The 21,998-nt window shown below is 41.6% G+C and overlaps 1 long non-coding RNA gene across 1 annotated transcript; it reads left to right on the forward strand.

The window, feature by feature from the left end:
- The first annotated feature begins 14,408 nt into the window (after positions 1–14,408).
- On the forward strand, positions 14,409–16,812 carry LOC127045466 (uncharacterized). Its single transcript, XR_007772740.1, has 3 exons — positions 14,409–14,450; positions 15,172–15,222; positions 16,627–16,812. It is a non-coding gene; the product is annotated as an uncharacterized LOC127045466 (long non-coding RNA).
- The last annotated feature ends 5,186 nt before the right edge of the window (positions 16,813–21,998 follow it).

A 21,998-nucleotide genomic window follows, 5' to 3' on the forward strand; every position in this document is an offset into this window, starting at 1 on the left:
GGCGCATGCATGAGGCGGCAAGCCACAGGGCGCCCTGCTGGTCCCACGTTCGCTGGTCCCACGGATTCGGCGGCAATTTGGCAGTGGGTATGCCAAAGCCACGGGACCAGCGGACCTCCCTCAGGCAAGCTGCCAAAAGCAGCCTGCCTGCCGTGCTTGGGGCAGCAAAAAAGCTAGAGTCACCCCTGGGTGGTACAGGAGACTTGATTCAGTGAACTATTTTACATACACCCCCTCAAAACTGTGTCTCACCCTTTTTGAGTGTTTAAGAGTCCCTGATCCATTAATATGTCAGTATGAAGTCTCGTAGCAGTTCCCAAATGTATCGTACCTGCTGTTGATTCCCTGAATTGCACTCCCTTCCTTGTAATCCATTTTAAATAGTTTTACTCTTCAAATTGTTTACTTTTTAAAATGTTATTTTTATTACTCCAGTTACTCTTAGCACGTCATCATTTACCTTTGTCAACATTGTGCAGATGGATGTCAATGTGCTATTTAATTTATATTTTAATAGCAATTAATCGTTAAAAATATTTATTAGTAAATAGTTGCTAGTAGTTTTAGCAATGACATCTGTTTCTAGTATAGCACTTCCTATATTTTTACTGTGATTTTTAATTTGGTATTTTTAATTTTTTTTTATAGCACAAGTTTAATCTGTTGGATCATGTGTTTTGCAGTGTGACTAATTTTCTGGTCTGCTGTCAAAACTTCTTCATTTTCATGTGTTTTTCATTTTCAGGATTGCCTTTCTCAACTGTTATTTTGTCTCTCAATCCAGCCCTTAGTGCTTTTTCATGTGTCACAGCTTGTGGGTAGAACTTGGGTTCCAAATATTCACTAAGGGCAGTATACTATCTCCTATTAAATACTTCTCAAAGACAATCATCTACTGTAATTTTTACTGAACATAAAAGCGGCCATACTGAGTCAGACCAATGGTCCATCTAGCCCAGTATCTTGTCTTCCGACAGTGCCCAGTGCCAGGTGCTTCAGAAGGAATGAACAGAACAGGCCATCATTGCGTGATCCATCCCCTCTCGTCCACTCCCAGCTTCTGGCAGTCAGAGGCTAGGGACACAGATATCCAGAGCATGGGGTTGCATCTATTGATGAACCTATCTTCCAGGAACTTACCTAATTCTTTTTTGAACCCAGTTATAGTTTTGGCCTTCACAACATAATAAACACACCTCTACAACCCCAAGATTGCTTGGCAACCACAAGAATTCAAAAATCATGAGTTATACACCCCCAAGACATGAATTTTAAAAAAAGAAATATATGATATTGGGCTCTTTTATGTGCCTTTTTGTTCCTAAGCCTTTAGGGTGCAGAAGGCCCAGTCCACAAAAGTAGGAGTTAACCCCCTGAGCGAATCTTGGCCTAGCCTCATATTTTTGTTATTACCTCTCCCAAATAATTCAAATACCTAAGGCCATATCTACACTACAAACTTACATTAACTCAAGTTACGTTAGCATACAGTCTCCGCAGTAAGAATGTCACTTTTGCACGTGCTGACTTGGCTCCTTGTGTTGATGGTGAGTGCACTCACCAGGAGCGCTTGTATACACTTCGGCCTTGTCTGCACTGACAAGTTTCTGCACAGTAAAGCAGCTTTCTGCACTGTAACTCCCGATGTGTACACACTGCCAAGCTGCTTAGTGCGCAGAAACTGTGCAGTTGTAGCGCTCTAAAAAAATCACCCCAGCGAGAGGCATACAACTTTCTGTGCTGGAGCTATAGCACTGTGGTGCTAGTGTAGACACTGTGGTGATTACAAGGCTATGATTGGCCTCTGGAAGGCGTCCCACAATGCCTGTTCTCACTTCTTTGATCATCAGTTTGAACTCTACTGCCCTGCCTTCAGGTGACCAACCATCATCCCCACCCGGTACGTTCCTTTGCAAATTTGAAAGTCCCCTTCTGGTTTGCTCAGTGACACATGCAGTGATCTCAGCGCATCTTTCCAGGTCGTCATGCCTGCTCCACACACCAGGTGATCCCCCACTTGGAGCAGTGCCAAGCTGTTGGACCTCATCAGCATTATAGAAAGGGGCCATGACCGGGATACATTGCAGTGTAAGGTAAAAGTGAAGAAGCTGCGGAACGCCTACCACAAGGCGTGGGAGGCACACCACTGCTCCAGTGCTGTGCCCACAAGCTGCTGGTTCTATAAATAGCTGGACACGATACTTGGTGGTGATTCCACCTCCACTGTGAAAGCCTCTGTGGATACTTCATTGGCTCACATGCCAGTCAAGAGTGGATCAAGCCAGGAGGAGGAAATCTTGGGTGAAGAGTGGGAGGGGGACCTAGAGGCAGAGGACGACTTGGAGACCAGAGATGCATGCAGACAGGGGTTCTTTTTTACCCTGGAGGAGCCTAGCCAGAGTGTGGTGAACAATGGGTATGGATCAACCATCTGTCACAACTTGCTACCTCTCACCTTTGTCATCCTCTGGTCTAGGGTTAGCAAACTGTGGAGGATGGCTGAAGCCCTGTCACAATTTGCTACCACAGGGCCAGTGAGAAAGGCTACGGACAGCACATTGTGATAGGGCAGCAAAAGACAGCATCCATAGATGTCAGTAATTGCTATTGGGAGCAAAAATCTGTCATTGGTGGGTTTTGATATTACACCCCCTGGCTCCTGACAGCAGGCGACAGTTTTCAAACTGTGGGGTGCGCACCCATAGGGAGGTGCACTCCAGAGTTTGGAAAACTCTGTGTTGAATGGAAGGCAGAAACTGGGGGGGCACATGACCCCGCATGACACCACGTATCACCCCTAGGGGATGTAAATATACTTGCTCGCCCAGGCACTAAAATGCTTAGATATGGCTCTGTTCAACACAGTTTGGTTTGATGGACGTTCTGCTCTCAAGACAGGCTCTGGATTGGGATAGCAGAAATGCCATGACCAAGATCCATCAACCACAGTAACACAGTATGTGTGGAATTTTGTACCACTCCTATTTCATTATGCTTGGACCAAGCCAGTGGCATTAACTGCTCACTTTCCTAAGAGTTTTCAGTCTAAAGAACGACAATGTAGCACGTTTCCTCACTCTCAGATTTACTGCTATAATTGACCTGAACACTTTTGTGATAGGGATAGGAATATATTGCACAGTGTTATGGCCTTTGAAAAAGCAAAATAAAAATTAATTTCCATCACATAATATTTATCTTGTAATGATCTGGGCATTGTACATAAGGAACCAGGCATTAGCACCTGTTGTCAAGAAAAAGCAGTCTCATTCAATGTTATTAAGTTTAGCACTGTTCACTGTGCTCTATAATCATTCTCTTAATAGCTAATCAAGCTGTTTCTCTAACACACCTCTGCTTCTGGAATGGAAAATGCTAGATTAAAAACTGGTCTGTGCTGCCTCCTTTTGGTACTTTCTATATATGAAGTCACCAATTTTTTCAGAAACGAGTCCTGTGGCACCTTATAGACTAACAGACGTATTGGAGCATGAGCTTCCATGGGTAAATGCATCCGATGAAGTGGGTATTCAATTCACCCAAGAAAGCTCATGCTCACGTTAATCTGTAAGGTGCCACAGGATTCTTTGCTGCTTTTACAGATCCAGACTAACACGGCTACCCCTCTGATACTTGACAATTTTTTCAGATGAGCACTTGGCAGTTGGTTTTAACCCTGTTGAGTCCCCCGATTCTCTGCTTCTAGCTGAAAGATCATCTGCATCTAATAGGCTTTATAATGAATGTGTTGACATGCAAGCATTATCACTGCCTTCTGCCTTTACGACACAGCTTGGACACAGAAGACACTGAGCTGCCTTTTAGGGATACCAAGTCAGAGCGAGGGTCATGGTTATGAATTCCATTGCTTCCTCTTGATACCATATATGTCCTGCTGGCTGATGACTGATAACCCCAGATTGATAAATATACTAACCTTGGAGGCAGAGAAATTTTATCCAATGCAAACTAAGAATAGGATGCAATGTATCTCATCTTGGGTGGCACATCATAGAACAGATTTAACATGGGGAATTTTGTACATAGTAGTTGCTGAAGTAAACCTGTCTGTACAGCTGCTGCAATATTTTCATCATTCAGAGTGGCAAGCAGGAGAGATCCAAAGAACAGCTACAGAGCTTGTTAATACTGAAGAAATTATTATGTGGAGGCAATATAAGGAAACTCATCCCTCATGATTTAAAATAGATTTATCAGAAGCCTGCTTATAAACTACTGTTCCCTGTTGACCTGTTGGAAGTTAGTAAGTGATGAGTATGGTACTGATGCATACTCAGAAAGCTAAGGCATTGTATGATGAATTATGATATATATTTTTTCAGAACATGCGGTAAGCAATTCATTTCCTCTCTCTTCTCATCTATCTGGAAAGCAATTTTGTATGTGGTACAATCCCCATTGGAGAGATGAAGATTAAAAAAATAATGTGACAGACCAAGACTCAAAGGTTGATGGGATTTTCAAAAGTCCTTAAGTCACTTTCAATGGGACTTGTGTTCCTAAGTCACTTAGGCCCAGATCCCCAAAGGTGTTTAGGCATCTAACTCCCAAATTAGTGCCTAAACACCTTAAGGATCTGGATCTTAAGCTATTTTAAAAATCCCACCCAGGGCATTTTAAATGATAAGTGATGGACTTAAGTGTACATTTTTTCAAAGGCACCTAAGTGATTTAGAAGCTCAGTCCCTCTGAAGAAGTGAATAACCTACAAGGCCTTTCCTATTCCTGAATCAGGTCCTGTCATTTCAAACCACTTTAAAAGAACAAAGGGCAGTGGTGTTGTCAGCAGTGCTTTTACACTGCGATTTATGCAGAGGGTCTAACTTTTCATTCCAAAGAGATTATATTATGATGTGCTGATCCACTGGGATGAAGAATGCACATAGACAGCACAATGCTAGCCCCACTGAAGATACTGGGAAGTTTTTTATTGACTTCAGTGGTCTCAGCATTTCACCCAGTCTTTCCAAATTGCCAGTTAAATTGTTTTTAAAAACAAGAAGATGAAATAGTTCTGGATTTTTTTTTTAATGAAGGCCAAAGTTTTTAAAAATGGGTGCCTTAAGATAGCCTCTTGAATGTATCGACAGTTAGATGCCTAAATAAATGGTCTGATTTTGAAAAGTACTCGTGTTCACCAGCTGCTGTGCCATTGACTTTTGAAAATCAGGCCATTTGCTTAGGAGCCTAGGCACCCATTTGTAGGTTGGTTGGTTTGTTTGTTCGTTTTTGTAAATCTTGGCTTAAAGTTTTCTTTTTCTTTTAGTCTACTTTTAAATTCACTTAGAATAAATAGCAACATTATGTTAAAGGAGAGAGAGTGATAACAGTGCAGAGCAAGCATTTACCAGCTGGCATCATTTGATGCGATCTCTTGGACTGCATCAGTCTCCAGAAGTGATTATTTTTTCATGTTTTCTCAGTAAAAGCAAGAGGAAGCCAAACAATCACCCTGGCAATCATTTCTGGTTAATGCCACTGACTGGAGACTTTATTCAGTATTTGCTCATCTCTCAACACAGCAAAATGAAAGCTAATAAATAACCCTGATTGCATCACCCTGACTTGCAATCTTTAGGGACACCTTGTTTACTTGTACCTTCAGTCCACTATCTAGAACAGGGGTGGGCAAACTGTGGCCTGGGGGCTGCATCCGGCCCTCCAGACACTTTAATCCAGCCCTCAAGCTCCCACCAGGGAGCAGGGTCTAGGGCTTGCCCTGCTCCAGCCGGGTGTCGGGGACTTGCCCCATTCCGTGTGGGTCCCAGAAGCAGCAGCATGTCCCCGCTCCTGCTCCTACACATAGGGGCAGCCGGGGGCTCCACATGCTGCCCCCCCCACCTCAAGTGCCACCCCCACAGCTCCCATTGGCCTGGAACCATGGCCAATGGGGGCTGCAGGGGTGTCGCCTGCAGATGGGGCAGAGTGCAGAGCCACCTGGCTGTGCCTCCACTTAGGAGCCAGAGAAGGAACATGCTGCTGCTTCTGGGAGCTGCTTGAGGTAAATGCCCCCCAGAGCCTGCACCCCAGACCCCCTCCCATGCCCCAACATCCTGCACCACCCTCCGAACTCCTTGGTCCCAGCTCCTCAGTCCTCTCTAGCACCCCCAACCCCTTATCCTCAGCCCCACCCCAGAGCCCACACCCCAGCTGGAGCCTTCACCTCCAACCCCCTGCACTTCAACCCCCTCCCCCAGCCTGGAGCTCCCTCCCGCATCCTGAACTACTCATTTCTGGCCTCACCCCAGAACCCACATCACCAGCCGAAGTGACCAAGATTTATACTTGTTGGGATTTTTAATGGCTTCCTCATGTGATTTCATTAAAAGTGAATTACACAGCTGTTGCAGTTGGTTACTGATTTTAAGATTCCTTAATTGAGTTCAACTTAAAAAAATTAATGAAGGTGCCTTAAGTACTTACTTTCTGATTCTCAGAGCTCTGATTCTCATCTTTGCAGCCCATAGTATGGCAATATTCAAGGAGATGTCCTAGATGGCCTAATGTTTTCCTCTGTGACTTCTATAAACATTTTACCTCCTTTTAGATTGTGAAGCTAACAAACGCCCCACACTGGTCACACATGTCAATCTGTTCCCTGACACATTCTCTCTGCCACCAGAGCACTGGAACTGGGTATAATGGCAAGGAAATAAGAAAACGAAAAGAGAATAGAAGGAGCTTCATGGAAGGGAAGGGAGAAGTTGAATTAAAGAAATTTGCCCAACCCAGAAGGATTTCTTGTACTTCCTCTAAGGTTAGCACTAGCTGACAGTCCAGTATAATTAGAATACATGTTCGTATTGTAGTGTCTTTAAGCATTTCTCAGTTGAATATATCTTGTTGTGAAGTAATACCATGTTTTCCCAATGGGAACTAGACCTGAAATAGTTTTGGCTTTTAACAGATGTCTTCCCATCTCATATACACTTATTTTTAGAATACATAAATGATTACTTTTGCTAAAATAAGAAAAAACATGGTCTTAATACAGACCCTTGGGTTGCCCATTATTAACGGCTCTCCTGTTGGAGAAGCAGCCATTTACTCCCGCTTTTCATTTTCCATCCCATATTCACTGCTTAAGTCATGCAAAAACCCAGTGGTTATTTATTTTCCTTGATAACCTTTTACAAAAGTTGTCAGAAAACTGAATAAATCATGCTCACTGGGTCATCTTTATCTTCCACTTCATTAACTTTGTCAAAAGCCATCTAGAAAAGTACAATTTTTCTCTTACAGAAGCTGTGTTGGTCTGGCTAACTATCAAGTTATACTTATTCAGTTCTATCCTTTGTATAGACTCTCCAACAGATTCCTCAGTATCTGTACTTCTTTTTTACAATGCCATTCAAAGAAGTCGTTTCACTACAGTCTAATATCTGTGATACATGGTGGAAAACCTGTTGGAGCTTCACCAGGAATGAATATGACACATTTAATAACTAACAGCAACTTCTGTACATAGGGATGGGAAAACTTGTTGCTTATTGTGACTAACCAGGAAGAAAATGGAACCATACTTGGTCTCTCTCCTCCTCCCCCACATCTTGTTTCTTTTCAACACTCAGAAAGTTACTCCTGGGCGGGATTATGCACCCCTATAGGGGCGAAGAATTCATATGGCCCGCATTTTTCTGTGTCTCCGGGCAGAAAAACTCAAAAAAAAATATCTTCCAGAGGACATGCACCTCTTTCCTGACAGCCCAGGCAGTGCATCTGTTCCAGCATGCCTGGAACAGCTTCAGAGATGGGGGAGGAGGGCGAGTGTGTGTGCCCTGTGTGGTTCAGCACCTTTTGGGGGCGGGGCTGGGCGTACATGTTGGGCTTATTTCTTGTGACTGCAGCTTGCTGATGTGGAAGGATAGGGCTTTTTATTATGCATGAGGCAGGCTAGAGGCAAAAATGTAGCAGCCTGCCTGAGTTAATTGATCTCATTCTCTGAGGAAGAAATGTAGCAGCCTGCTAACATTGTTAATCTTCCTATAGTTAGTTAACTGTTCCCATTCTTAGTCAATTCCCCCAGGAGCATAAAACCTGTGAAAGTTTTAAGGCCCTACATTGCCACAGTGATGTAAAGGAGCCTTATTATAAATGACAGTAAGGGAATCCTCAGCTAAGGAATTCTATGTGCTTTCTCACTTTTTTCCTGTGCCAAAGTGGCACAGTGGGGTTAGATTACAGCTCAGAATTTATTTTACTTACCCATTTTAACAAAAAGACTTGGGGACAAATAAAATATTTTCCAGACAGTCAATAAAATGTCAGGATAATCAGAACCAAGCATTTTACAAAGTACTCAGCCAGGTCCAGGACAATAATTAGCAAAACTATATGCCTCTCATGTGTGAAAGTCTGAGCAATTTAAAATGACATTCTACTTTTATTTTTCTGTTTGGTGTTCTGTAATGTAATTTAAATAAAAATCCAGGACTATAACTGGAATGCAGGAATGCAGTTACCAAGTGTTTGTAAATTAACTTTCATGTGTTTAGGAAATGCTGAATAGTTATAGTGACTTTTTTCTGTATTGTAGTTTAAATAAATTACCAAAACAATTGAACTGGTGTGATTATATTTTGAATGTTTTGGTGCAGAATCCCCCCAGGGGTAGAAAATAGTAAGACAGCAAGGTTTCCTCCTATAGTCTAGGGACTTACTCGCTGCTGTATTAGTTATTTTATTTCTTTTAGCAACAAACTAAGAGTGTAAGCTGGCTTACACCAATGAATGCTTGTATTCACTTCTGTGAGTGAAATACAAATGCAGCTTCTCCATGATATGCAGTTGGGATTCTGTGGGAATGATAGCAATTAAATGTAAGGCAAGTAAATTTTGCTTGCCCCCTTTTGTCCCCTGGCTAACACAAACTTGAATTATATAGAATTCTCACTAGTCACAGTAAATTGCAGTTGATGACAATAAGTGTGATTCTGGGAGGCACAGCAGGAGAAATAGCCTGGTCCGAGTGTGTTCCTTCTGAATTACCAGTGCAGATTTGGAGAAACGGCGTCTAGTGGCCTGGTACAACCAACAGCTCCCCCCTCTTTGTAATGGCTCACAAATCTGAGACAGGAGGTTCCTCTCTTCAGCTCCCCAAATACTCTGTTCCCCATAAACTCTGCTTCCAATGTTAGAGGGACATAAATGCCCCCTCCCACAAGGTAGAGACCGACATATTGCAGAGGCTAAGATTCTACCTGGGTGCTGCTCTGATGCTTTTGCTACAGATGTCACCACAGCAGTACTGCAGCAAACTGAAGTGATACTAGAAAAGAGCAAACTAGATCTTGAAATAATTAATAAACCCATCAAACCCAGTTGAGATTTTTGGTTACACAGACTTCAATTTTATCAAAGTGAAGTGTATGGAAAAGCATCAGGACACTCACACTTTAATGTTCAATTTTTTATTATATTGTTGCAACAGCAACATAAAATGAAGAAAGAAAACAGTTGTATACATACCACAGAAAGCTTTTGATCTGACACAAAATGATAGAGAAAGCGAGAGGGTAGATGGAAGATACTGAACCATCACTTCATATTGACTGAGATGAAGTCTTTATATAGTTTAAGCCTGCATATCAACATTGTTCCAAAAATGTATTACAGATATAATCAAATGTGTCCACTTTTCCCTGTAGCCTCTAAATCCCCTTTTCATGTGATGCCATCTGAGTTAATGATCCATTTCTTCACTATAGGTGGTTATCTTTCCAAAGCTGTAAATAAACTTTTTTTTAAGTCAAGATCAATATTCTCAGGCACTTTTTCAAAGGCAATGTCGTAAACATAAAAATGGGAACCTGAATGTTCCAGACATTCTAGCAGCATCAGAGTAACCTCTCATATATGCATAATTTTAACTCAGAATTTACATATCTTACTCTGTTTCCAGATTTATATGTGGAAAAAAGCATATGTGCTACAAAGACCTCTAACACACGCTGTTAATCCTAAATGACACATTTTATATGGTGTCAGTACACGTGTTTACAACTCTGAGTATAGATTTGCATGCTCTCCGGACTTTTATAACTCTCTATCTGCAGTCTGCCAGCTTGTATACCTTTTTTCCTGCATACCCTGCCCCAACATTCATTCTAAAAGAGGAGGAGGAGCAGGATGGATATGCTTGTGTGAAGATACTTTTGCCAACCTCTTTGCAAAAGGCAGTTGAAGTCTGCTGCTACTCATTTCTGCTATACAGGGAGGAAATGGTGCTGGTGAAGGTTCTACTGGTGCTTGCTTCACCAACACAGAGTGCAGAAGACTACACCATCACATGCCTTGTGAAAGGGGTTTTGAAGCTTCCACTGCTGCTGTAAAAGAACAGCATTCTGTCACTGAGGGAACCCCAGTGAGATTACCCTGCTGTTTCAAGAAGGGTGGAATCTGATGCCTCTGACCTGGGAGCATGGAGCTAGGGGACAAATATTCTTTGTCCCTCTTCCACACCTAAATTGTAGATTGAAGAGGCACATTTCCTTGAGTTTTCTCAGCACTGGGAAATGCATTTTAAGAGTTATCTTCATAGCTATGTGTGTATTTGTAGGCTTAGGGTAAAATCTTGGCCCCACTGAAGTCAATGTGAATTTTTTTCCATTGTCTTTAATAGGACCAGGATTTCACTCTTAAAGTAAAATCAGAAATGGAGGAGTAGGACATATGGATCTTTGAAGGCTTTATTATTATTATTCTTATTATTGTATTTATTGAGCATCAAAAATCAATTTACTGTTAATTATATGTGTCTGAGTTAGGCCTGGTAATTCAAAACAAGCACAGCTAGAGTAGCTTAGTTCAAGCACCACCTAGTGGATCTGTTTAAGAAAATATAAAAAATCTTGTTAGTTTACAAAGCCAGTCATAGCAGCTACCAGTTTCTTATCTCTAAATATTATTGTAATTAATTTATTGCTATCCTCAGCTAGTCTGATTGGTCCTGTACGAAACATTAAGCCAGTCCTTGCAAATACTAGTAAAAGACCAATAATATGATGATTTTAGATGTTCAGTGTACCAAATATTTGCAATATTTCATAATGGACCTCAGAATAAAATGTACCCCTTCCCACTCAGTGTCCCAAACATTGAAAATTATATGAAATGTAATGAGCAGTTTTGAATTAATCTGAAATTGTTCAATTAGTGCAAACATCTATATGTAGGAAGCTAGCAAAAAAAGTTATTTTAAAACTAGAGACAGCAAGAGATACTGAGAGCTCTGGATTTTATTAATGAAAAGCATATAATACTCCTGGGGGAATTCTGTGCTGCTGTGCATGCTCAGGATTCATGTCCCCTTTTCTTTGCTTCTCTGCAGAAAAATGACTTTGTGATGGGGGAGTAAAGAGAAGCCACAAAAGTGGTCACGCACCCCTCCCGAGCAATGTGGGCACGTCGTTTTGTGTGCCTGGAGCAGCCAGCAGAGAGGTAAACCATTTTAGGGGGTTGGGGAGGGGACGGGGACGCCCTGGATGGTGGCTCCTACCCAGCACAAGGCTCAACTTCTCTTCCCCTGCAAGGAGTGACTAGGGCCAGGTCAGACCCACCCCAGAAATCTCCTGGGGCTGAAGGAAGCTCCACACCCCACACCCTTGCTTCCTGCTTGCCATTGCTCCTCAGCTGTGGGGGGAGGGGTCACTATATGGGGAGCTGTTCCCCCATCCACCCAAACCCTGTGCATCCGGACCCCCTACACCCAGAAACCCCCCCATCGAGTCCCCTGCACCTCGTGAACCCCCACCCCACTGAGCCTCACCCCCTGAATGTGAAGTCCCCCTGCATCCAGACACCCCCCAACAAACTCCACCCTCTGTATATGGACCCCTACCTCTGTGCCCCACCCCACTGAACCTCTCGCACTCAAATCCCCACCCGGACAAGTGCCCACCCACACTTGGACAACCCTTACAAGACCCTCATACCCAGACTGCCAGCCCACTGAGCCCCCCACACCTAGACTCCCCCGCTGATCCCCATCCCCCCACACCCAGACCCACTCTGCTGAGCCCCAACTACCTTCACCTGGGACCCCCTGAAGAGTCCTATTCCCCCCACACCTAGAACAGCACAATGAGCTCCTGTGCATCCAAATCTCTCCCAGACTCCTCACTGAGCCATCTACACCCAGATTGCCCCACCCAACCATTCTCACCCCACACCTGAATCCCCTCACACTAAGTCCCTCCACATTTGGATCCTGCTGGGCTGAGCCTGTCTGCCCACACCTGGTGCGTCTGGTGCGGAGGGGTAGGGCCCTGGGCTGTTTCTGGGGCAAGCCCGGCCCTTGCATCATGACAGGGTTGGGTGCAGTCTCACTGCTAAATCTGTGTCCCTGGAGTGGGGGTGAGACTGCAGGGTGATCTCCCACCTCTGTGGCCTGTGCTCCCCACTGCCATGCTGGAGCCTCCAAATAAAATTTTCAGAAGTTTGCAGACTTTTAAAATATTGTAAGCAGGATTTTGAATTTTTTTGGCACAGAATTCCCTCAGGGGTAATACAAGCAACCAAAGAAGGTGCATTAGTCAGTAATAAAGGAAACCTGGACAAATAGCTTGAATAGAAGGGCCTGACACACCAATCATTTGAGCAATTTCTCTAATATACATAAAGACTATTGTCGTTGGTTTTATTTAATCAGGGAAAGTGGTGTTGGTTTTAAATGCAGTATTTCATTTTAATATTATTGCATGATACAGTACCCAGGCACTGACCCTGGAATAAACCTAGAGAGAGGTTTTTTGATCAGGGTGCAGGCTGAAATGAGTTCTTGGTGTTATTAGCAAAAGAAGATGTCTCCTGCTATGTGAGTCCTTCTGTGTTTAGAGACACAGGACTTCATACGTTCCTTGTAAACAAACAAGACTGCATCGAAGAAATACCTGGCTATTACCAATTTCTCCTCCTAACAGGAACATCACCAGAACACTGACTTTTGATCTCAGGTCAAAAAGGGGAAACAGTCCCTTAAAGGCCTTGTGTTGTACAATGAGACCTCCCAGTCCATGTCAAACTACAGAGGGACAAACACCTGTCTATCTGCTCTGCAAGAATTGTGCTCCCAAGGACTCAGAAGCCCTGGTTAGAATCTAGATCAGGATCTATTAGCAAAGCTTCAACTTCCCTGGGAGTAGTAGCTATCAGGAGGATGTGTACTTTCCAGCATGTTCTCCAATACAAGATTTGCCATAGTGCACTGCAGATAAATTGGGTGATAATGGGTCTGAGAATGTTTCCCTTTTGACCCAGAAGAGCTTGCACACTACATCACATACATTTTATCTTTATATATGTATATATATATATATATAATACATGTGTATGCTTAAGTACCTGATGAGTGGAGTATAAATGCCTAGAGAATGGTGGATAATATGAATATTTTCACATACACACTCAAATAGGCAACATTGTTCTTGACTTATTTTTATTTGTTTTGCCACTTGAATGATCAATATTTCTAAGATCTCCTTCTTTCCCCTCTCAAAAAAGCAACCATGACTGAAAAAAAATATATTGCTTCTGGTCTGAGATTTATCTGATTTTTAGGCTGGAGTGAATTTTTATAGAGGTCTTACTGATATTACATACTTCTATAAATAAGGTATCATAAACCTGTAAAAGGAATTATGAGATAATTGGGATGCAGCTTTAACAACAAGGTTCTAAACACTAGCCCTATAATTACAAAAAAGGTTTGACTTATTTAGAACTTTAATAGAACGCCCGTCTGAAATCAGAGCACCCACACGGATAAGTGTTTATAAATAGGGATAGAGTGTAGGATGAGAAATTATTTTTACTTTTCAAGTATTAGTCACAGCAAGCTAATTTGGAGCTTGCTTTAGAACTGATGCCCTTTCAGTTACCTGATAGGTTATTTTATATAGCACATCTAGTACAACATATGACCCCCGAATCTGACCACTAACAAACTAAAGTACCTGGCAAAGAAAGCCCTAAGAAAAAGAGACGCATCAGGGACAGCAGCTTTTTAATGTGTTTTACAAGGTTATAAAACTGATCAAACTTTTCCTAGTTTAGAAATCAGCTTAATGTAACACGGGGTGCAATAGATGCTGGGAACTGAGTCAAAAGCAATATTTAACTAAGGACTGTCATTGTCGGACTCAAGGACAAGAATGGACAAAGGAGGCACCAATGGAGAAGAATGGTAGCTTCTTGCACATTGCAAATAATCAGTAATTATTTTGGGGGAAAAATGTCCCACAAGTCAGTTCTGTGACATGGCAAGTGCCACAAAATAAAACAGGGTTTTTTTTTCTGTCCAGATGTCAACATGAACCAACGAAGGCAGAAACAGAGACGCTATTACATTTAAGGCAACACTTAGGAAATGTTTTATGGCTATTGGTAGCCTGCCTGATTGTGCATGATGAGGAACTCCCCTTCTATTAAAGGTAGAAACATTTATCTGCTCACTAATTTTTAAACTTTTTTTCTGAAATAAGCACCACAGTAAGTTTATAGATTAAATAGCTAAATGGAACTGTTGTCTAGTTTGATGTAGCAAATATGGGTATAACTATGAGAATATCCTTGATTCAGAGATCAGGGACAGAGAGAGTTCATACAGCTCTTCTTTGAGCTGATCATGAAATTTGACATCTGACATTGTTCATGAGTAACAAAGGAAGTAATAAATTCAGGTCATGCTTCTCTGTGAGCTGGAACTGTCATCTCTAAGCGTTTTCTCAGGAAAACACATTACCACCTAAGGCTGGGAATTTCAAAGGAGCCTAAGGAGTTAGGTACCCAAATGTGACCAGACCAGGCTACAATTACCCATAATTCCTCAAAACAAAATGTTACTGAAACAGGAACTGAAAGCCTGGGTTGCTGTGCAGGAGTGCTAAATGTCACAGGCCAGACAGTACGAAAGAAGCTTTTGCGACTAAAGGGTACAATAGGTAGGCAAATAATGTCGTACATTACTCGCCTAAAATAAGATATCCACATTAAGTTCTGCACTGTTTTCTGGAATCTAGGTTTCAAGGTGACCTGCAGCACAAAGTATGGGTGGAAATGGGCTTTTGCCTTCCTTTGTTTCTTTATAAAGACAGCCTGAAAATTATGTGTGCCTTTTAAAAAAATAAATATATTTCTGCCTTTTTTGCAAAGAAAATAAGGTTTTGTCTTTCCTGGAGTACTGAGAGGCTGGCTGAAGAACAGGTAGGATTATGGCATCAAAACTGCCAAGGATGTAAAACCTAAGTAATTAAGAGGGGACTTAAAATCTGGGGCCAAGATTTGAAGAAGTGCCTAAAGTTAGGTTCCTAAACCCATTATGTATTGCTGGATAATCAGTACTTTTGTAAATCAGGTCACTTATTTAGGAGCTTAAATTCAGGGATTCTTTTTTAAATTAATCTCCTTTCTTGATGTTAATATCTATTTAACTAAAATATTTTTGAGAAAAGTTATGAGAAGCTCAGCAATGCACCCTGTTCATTTAACAACAGAGAAAGTATTCTGTGAGGGGGTCCTATTGGCATCCAGCGGGGGTGGGCGGGCGAAGCCCGCCCACTTCTAAAGGGCCTCCCCCCAGCCTAAGGGGAGGACCCACAGGTCTGGGACACCAAATAATTACGGGGGACAACTAATGAAAAAAAACAGGATCGGGAGTGAGGTCATAGGGCTAAACGAAGGGAACCCGATGGGGACACCGAGCAGAGAACCCCGGACAACGTCCACTGCTCCTCGAAGGCGTCAAGGGAGCCAGTGGACGCCGCCCAGAGGAACTCTGCCCGGATGCGTGAGCAGATGGAGGAACGGAAATAGGCCCTACGGTCGCAGGAAATCCCGTCGGCCAACCTCCTCTCCCTGGTGTTGTAGATGGTCAGTTTGGCCAGGGCCAAGAGGAGGTTGAGAAGGAGATCCCGCGACTTCGTGGGGCCATGGATGGGGAGCGTGTAGATAAAAAGGTGAGGGGAAAAGTGCAACCAAAAACGCAGGAAAATATTCAGGAGGAGCTGGAACAGGGGCTGCAACCTGGGGCACTCCAAATAAACGTGCGCCAAGGTCTCCTTCTCACCACAGATTCTGTGAGGGGGTGCCTACCATGCCCTGCCTCAGAAGAAGCGTCTTCTGAGAAGTTGCATGAAGCACAGCCAATTGGAGTAGTTGCAAGGAGCAACCAATCTAGGCCCAGCAGGCTCAGATAAAAGGGAGCTGCAGGGCAGAGTAGAATCAGATGCTGCTGGGAGCTCAAGGAGTAAGGACTGTGTTCCTGGAGGGCTGAGAGAACTGTAAGTACCTTGTACAGAGCAGCTACTGGCAGGGACCTAGGGAATAAGATGGAGCTGCTGGACCTGAGCAATTGAGGACCCTGAGATGAGGGCAAAGAAGGTGCTGGGGAAGCGACTCAGGGAAGTATAGCAGTACCTAGAGAATTTAGAGATGCTGTTGCAGGGGGGACTCCATCTCCTATCACTCCTATGTGTAGTTTCTCCTCTGCAAGGATTTAGAGGGTGTAATTTAGTTCCAGACCATTAAAGTTAAACACATGGAAGATGTAACACATTATTAAATATGACCTATTTTAATGAGTTTATTATTTTCCTGTCTTGTTTACAGTGTTAAAGGCTTCAATTTGCTTTTCTTAAGATTACTAAGGGAAGAAACATAGGAATGCAAGATCATATCAGGTTACAAATGTAGCATGGCAAAAATCTAAATGCTGAGGATACACCTCAGCATATTTTGATGTAATTTAACTTAGTTGTTTATAAAGTACTATTTATTATCTTCTTAATAATTACTCTGTTCTGTGCACTTGGGAAGTACTCATGTTCCTTGTATTGAATAAAAAGCAATAAATGTACTCATGTATTTCTTTTCTAGAGAGCTCATGGTGTCTGACACCATTAGGTGGTCCAGAGACATCTACACAGAACATATTGTGGGACACAGTCAGTACTAGGATGAGTAAACAAGACTGCCGGTCAGGGAAATAACCCACTTCCTTCCCTGACGAACCCAGGGACGCACCCCATCCATGTAACTATTCACTACACCAGTGGTTCCCAAACTGGGGTTTGTGACCCCTTGGGGGTTCATGAAATGTTACAGGAGGTTCTTGGGGGTGGGGGGGAGGAGGAGAAGAATTCCTAATGGTGGACAGAGCTGTCCCTAGGGACCCCGGGCAGCACAGGACCAGCAGCCCAGAGCCCCTGGACTTCTAAGAACTAACCAGATCAAAGCAAACATATCTATCTCACTGAGGAGATTTAAACTTCAAGACTCCTTATAAGAAATGGAAAGGGAGGTGGATATTTGTTGCTGTTTTAAAAATTAAATAGGCAGTTTGTTTTTTTTAAATTATGAAGAACAAGTTTAAGCCTTGTTGTAACATGTCTTGTTTGCCTGAACTGCTCAAGACCTGAATGCTTGTGTAAGAGGAACTCTGAGTTTGCTTCTTAGATATCTTCATGCTGTTTCACATCTGATACTTCTTGATGAAACATAGGAGCCTTGTCTTATAACAAGCTTATTCAAAGTGATACAAACTACAAAAGTGAGATCTTGGAAGAGTGTTGCCGTTTTCATAATGTAATAAAAATAGTGTAATGATAAATAATTGTATATTTCCAAGATCACTGCTTTTTATAATTTTTACTCAGGTAAAAGAGAGAATCCCTGGAAATATTCATTTTTAGGAGGGGGTTCATGAGGGTTGACATTTTGGTGAAAGGGGTTCACAGGTTGTTAAAATTTGGGAACCATTGCACTACACCAATACTGACTTGGACTCTAAATACATTCTATGGGTGGCATACCTGAGTTCACTGATGCTTTTAAAAACTCCTGCACCCCAGTCTGGGTCTATCCTGGTTATGTAACACATGTATCTTGTGAACCTTACAACCAATACTTGTAATCTCTCATAACTCAAGCCTGACCTCAGATTTACAGTACTTCTTAAACTTGGGTAAATGTGATTTTAAACATTTAGTTTTAATATCTCCTTAATTACTGTGTTCTGTGCACTTGGGAAGTAGTGTTGTGTCCCTTGTATTGCTCTTATTCATTTCTTTTTAAGAAGAAATTATCTAAAACCATCTGGCTACTGACAGTAATGTTTACTGTATGTGTTTGTATAGTAGCTTTGGAAAGAGAGATTTTCTAAGGATAGGACAGTGATTTTTATGACAGGAAACTTTTTTATTCCTATACAATATAGGTGTTGTATTTTGAACAGAAGATACTGACATTTGTCTGTAGCATTGATAATTTTCACCACTATATTTGTCAACACATTCTTGGGTCACTTTGGCCTTTAAAGACTTAGGAAATTCTGCAACTGTGAAATTCAGATCATGATCTGGTTACAAAAAATACAGAAATATCACTTCAATATGTATAGTAAATGCCAAACGGTGAAAATCTCAGTGAAGAGCTGCTGAGTTGTCAGTTGTAGTTCAAATATGACTTATTTAAAACTAAACAAAGTAAATCAGCTGCCCCTGAAACTACACTAATAAAAGTGGGTTAATGGAACTGTAGAATCACTCACTATTGCATTGAGAAGTTCATATTTGAAATTTCTCAAATACCAAAGGTTAATTTAAGGAAGAATAAGAAAAGAACTATTCTCCCTAAAATAAGACTGTATTAAATAACAGTAAAGGTAATTAACCATTGGAAGAATTCACCTAGAGATGTGATGGATTCTCCATTACTTGAAGTCTTTAAATCAATATTAGATGCCTTGCTAAAAGATGTGCTATAGTTCAAACAGAAGTTATGGGCTTGATACAGCAATTACCAGGTGACATTCTCTAGTCTGCATCATGCAGGGGGTCACAGTAGATAATCCTAATGGTTTCTCCTGGCTTTAAAATCTGTGAATCCACTTAAAATAATATACAAGTATCTCTCAAGTCTTAATTATTTTTGTAAATTTAACCACTAATTAAACTTACTTTTAATAGTGTTGTATAGAGTTAAATAGATTTATTTTTTCCACTAAACATACTATTTCTTAATTACATACAGTTGAAATCTTTAAAAAAAAAAATCCTGATCACTTCAATCCTCTTTATACAGTCTTTTTCTATGAACTTTCACAGTTGCAGGACTAGATGTCCTTGTTCCTAACAAATGTACCAAGAAGAATATCTCACTTCAGAGCATATTCTTCCCCTTGCTTCTGTAGTGCATTGACTTCCAATTTTAATGTCCATGTATAGTCAATATACTCGCTGGCATGCATCTTTCAACTTTGACTGAGAGAATCTATTCATCTAAACATTTATACCTCACATCCCCATGTTCTTGGAAAACGTAACAACTACGTTCTAAAACCTAGCTGTTTTTAAAATACAGCACATATTTTTTTCTCTTGCAGTTTTTGTCTATTAGCACTAAAGGAAAAAATGCTTCTTGAGGCAACTTAGACACCTTTTTTACTCTAAGTTAAATCAGCCATTAAATTGGCACTGACAGTGTTCAGAAAAATCCAAAAGGTTTCTGGAGGCCAAAGGAAAGATTTTTGATAACAAGCTAATGATTTCATGACTAAATAAAGGGAACAGTTTTTTTTTCTTCAGCTTTTTGATGTCTAGTGGGTTCCCCAAGACTACATTTGCACTGTGTGTATGTTATGGACATCTATAATGCAAATCTTATGCTCTATAGTATAATACTGGTAGATGTTGGAATCAAAATATAATGGTTCACATCCCATGTAAAGTAACTTTATTGATGGAATAATTATAATGGTATAGAAAAATGAGTTTACCCATAGGCCTAATGCACTTCAAAAAGTGAACCATACACATCTGCAAAAATCTCTAGAGCTACCTAATGCTCCAGCTTGACCTATTATATTACAAACTAATTGCCACAGAGCATTCCGATGAGTCCTCAGAGTCTTATAATATTCCCATCAAAAAGGTTCATTTGAGCCTAAGAATCTGTGAGGCTTGCAGTATAGATTGGAATCCTGCTGAACTTGCATTCTTTTAAAAGATAATTTTCACTTTACCACATTCTTAGTGATATATAAGATGAAGGGGTGCAGAGTTCCTTCCCAGCACAGCCTCCAACCCACCAAAATATTACAACCTGGGGCATGTGGTTAGTCTCACAGGAGCCAAATTAATTGTAAGTTTAAAAAAAAAAAAATCTAAAGCTCCTACCATTTTCTCTTATCCTCCCACTGCTTCATTGTATTGAACAGGTACTGCTGAACAGTGCTTCATTTGGACAACAGTATAGTAGAAAGAGAGCCTGAAACATGAGGTTGAGTATGAGGCCTCAGCCCTGAGCTAAAGTAGTGGTCAGGCCCTGTCAATACAAAGCAAAATGCACAGTTAGCAAATTCGCTCTGAGCAGAAGTCAAGCCCTGTTATAAAACATGCCTGCTTGCACGTTCACAGAACCTGGCAAGAACAGGGATGGTATTGCAAAGATACACACATTCCTGAGAAGTACTAGGCACGGGACACTCACACAAACACATTCCAAAAGGGTGTACCAAAACCCCTACTACCAAGTATTGTACAAACACTCTCCCCAAAGCTGATACAAGGAGAGAGTGACCCCTCTTAAAGATAAGGTTAGGATGACAGGGTGATGAATAGAGGTATTTTGATTGAACCAAGCTGTACAAGGTAAAGAGTGGTAGCTAACTACATCAGAGGGACAATACATAACTTGTCTGTATCAGGGTATAAAAGAAGGGTCACAGAGGGGTCTCTGTCCAGCCGAGGGGGGAATGGAAAGTCCTGCCATTCACTGAGCTGGTCCATTGTTATGGGCATATATGTGCTAGTGTAGACAGTGATCCAGGGAGTGAGGACTGTGCTTTGTCTACAATAAATCTGGTTGGGTGTCTTTGCTACAAACCAAGTCTTGTGGTCTTTGCAAGTAGTTTGATCAAGGTTGGCTATCTGCGCAGAGCTGGGACAGAGACAGAACACATACATGCAGCCATCAACTAACTACAAACAGTAGCTATATTTACAGCAACCAGTGTTCAAAAATGATCAGTCAGCTCCCCCTAAATCACTAAATTGACCTAAAAATAATGAAATCTTAAAAAACAGTAACTGTGGAATTCTCTTGTTTGCCATCTACTTCTTGAGACTTAAATTTCCTTCTTTTTGAGCCTTTGTCCACAACCATGAGGGCTAATAATGTGGGTTTTTTAAAAATAAAAGTTGAAATTTTCATGTAATAACATGATTCAAGGAACTGGGTCTTTTTAAGAAAAAACACCAGATATTATAATACTCCTGATAAAAATCATGAGGGCATTTTGATCCTGAGGGTGCATTGCAGTTTAAAACCTGTAGTCTCTTCAAGCAGTGTAGCTCAATTAGAGAGCCAAGGTGGGTGAGAATCTCTCTTATTGGACTAACTTCTAAAGTTGGTCCAATAAGAGAGATTCTCTCACCTACCTTGGCTCTCTAATATACTGGGACCAACCTAGCTTCAACACTGCATAGCTCAATTAGAAGCATGACTGCCTGTGGTCATTATAAAGGTCAGGCTCCAAACTCACTACAACCAAATGCATAATGGGGCTCCTATTTTCAAAACTGCAACCTAAATTGCAGCAGCAATATATGAACGTACGCAGGAACTGCAAGTACAATGTTAGCATACGGGGTTTGTACACATTACTTGGATGAATGTAACTGTGTGTTCAGTACTCATAGGTATGCACATATTACCTGCAGATGTCTGGGTACTGAACACGATTACACAGCCACATGCACAAGGAGATTTCACACATAATTACCCAGGTGCAGAGTGATAACATGTAGGATTAGCGAGGCGCACAGAAAGAGGGACTGTATGTAGTTACAGGGAATTACACACATTACTGGGATACGCACACTCAACAGTCACTCACCAGGGTGCAAATTTGCTCCCTGGGGTTACACACGATTACGTTGGGGCACACCGGTGTCTAGGTGCACAGAGGGATTGCATCAACA

Source organism: Gopherus flavomarginatus, chromosome 2, assembly GCF_025201925.1.
Source record: "Gopherus flavomarginatus isolate rGopFla2 chromosome 2, rGopFla2.mat.asm, whole genome shotgun sequence".
Lineage (NCBI taxonomy): Eukaryota > Metazoa > Chordata > Testudines > Testudinidae > Gopherus > Gopherus flavomarginatus.